This window comes from Urocitellus parryii, chromosome 2 (genome assembly GCF_045843805.1).
Source record: "Urocitellus parryii isolate mUroPar1 chromosome 2, mUroPar1.hap1, whole genome shotgun sequence".
NCBI lineage: Eukaryota > Metazoa > Chordata > Mammalia > Rodentia > Sciuridae > Urocitellus > Urocitellus parryii.
This window is the reverse complement of record NC_135532.1, coordinates 39,559,239-39,560,581: the sequence shown is the minus strand read 5'-3', so window position 1 is coordinate 39,560,581 and position 1,343 is coordinate 39,559,239. Positions and strand designations below refer to the sequence as shown.

The 1,343-nt window shown below is 34.9% G+C and overlaps 1 non-coding gene across 1 annotated transcript; it reads left to right on the top strand.

The window, feature by feature from the left end:
• Positions 1-911: 911 nt before the first annotated feature.
• LOC113186304 (small nucleolar RNA SNORA31) lies at positions 912-1,041 on the top strand. The gene has a single exon (XR_003301261.2). It is a non-coding gene; the product is annotated as a small nucleolar RNA SNORA31 (small nucleolar RNA).
• Positions 1,042-1,343: the final 302 nt, after the last annotated feature.

Here is a 1,343-nt window from a genome sequence, read left to right as displayed (position 1 = left end):
CTTGTATCACTTTTTTGTTCAGAATTGCTTTGGCTATTCTGGGTCTCTTCTAAATAAATCTTAGGACTGCTTTTTTTCTACTTCTGTGAATAATGTCATTGCTATTTTAATGGGGATTGCATTGAAGCTGTATATTGCCTTTCGTAGTTTGGCCATTTTAACAATATTAATTCTGCGTATCCAAGAACATGAAGGGTCTTTCCATCTTCTGAGGTCTTCCTCAGTTTCTTTCTTTGTGTTCTGTAGTTTTCATTGTAGAAATCTTGCACCTCCTTAATTAGATTAAGTTTGTTTTTGTTTGTTTTTCTTTTGGTACCAGAGATTGAACTCAGGGGCACTTGATCACTGAGCCACATTCCCAGTCCTATTTTGTATTTTATTGAGAATCAGAGTCTCACTGAGTTGTTTAGCACCTCGATGTTACTGAGGCTGGCTTTGAACTCTTCATCCTCCTGCCTCAGCCTCCTCAGTTGCTGAGATTTTAGGTATGAGTCACCATAAATCTACAACTTTAAAGGTATTAATATAGTTTCACAAAGGCACTTTTTTTGTTCTCTTGTTGCCATAATCATGAGATAGAATTCTTCTAATAGAATGGATCTCAGATTTGATATTGGTCATCCACAGAAAAATAAGTTTTGTACAACATAAACTTTTTTTGCAAACTTGAGTGCAGCAATTGTTTTAAGTGATATAAATATCCATTTTTTAGTTGTAGATGTACACAATACCTTTGTTTTTTTTTTTTATGTGTTGCTGAGAATGGAACCCAGTGCCTCTTACATGCCAGGCAAGCGCTCTACCACTGAGCCAAAATCCCAACCCCTAAATATCAATTTTATCCATATGAAAGAAGATCAATTTAAGAAATAGCTCATTGATGCTTGATGCTGGGTTTAAGAACCATTTGACTGTCTCTGCTGATAGACCTTGAACAATTTGCTGTTATTCTTTTGGTTTGCACTAGAATGCAAACAAAAATACTCACTTCTCTTTCTGTCTGTCTTTGTTGTGGCACAGATTGAATCAGGGAATGATTCTATCTGTAGGCTAAAAAAGAGAGAGAGAGAGCCATTTGATATAAAATGAGACCAAAGGAAATCAAAAGGAAGTTAAGCAGATTTTAAGTAGTGAGTTATGTCTTTCTGGGGGAGAAAAAATAAATTTTATTTCATGTGAATTGATAAATACTCAAAGGGAAAAAAAAAAGCAGAAATGGGAAAGTTTGCTTCAACTTATTTCGTTTGCAAGAAGGCAGGGAAAACAGTGGATTTGCTAATGTACTACAATGCAAATAATGATAGCAACTTCGAAAGTATTTTCCTCTTCAAAATATCTTCCAG